This window comes from Nestor notabilis, unplaced genomic scaffold (assembly GCF_000696875.1).
Source record: "Nestor notabilis isolate BGI_N333 unplaced genomic scaffold, ASM69687v1 scaffold15673, whole genome shotgun sequence".
Classification (NCBI taxonomy): Eukaryota; Metazoa; Chordata; class Aves; order Psittaciformes; family Psittacidae; genus Nestor; species Nestor notabilis.
The window spans coordinates 1-238 of record NW_009921653.1 but is presented as its reverse complement, the minus strand read 5'-3'; positions in this window follow the sequence as shown (position 1 = coordinate 238).

Sequence of the window (238 nt, the reverse complement as noted above, 5' to 3'; positions counted from 1 at the left end):
CCCTGCCGCCACAAGCTGCCTTCCTCGCTTGTAAAGAAACCCGAAATCTAATTCAGATGGGAAGAGCAGCGACCTCTCTCCTCACCTCGGCGCTTTCCTGTCAGCTCTCCTCACAGAGCCCACTTCAGCCTTCAACAGCGACCAACAGCTGGGGGTGCTCGCAAACATCCCCCCGGGTGCCCTCACGGCTGCCCCATGGCCGGGGCACTGCCCGCTGGGCCCCGCGCCCCCTTACCTT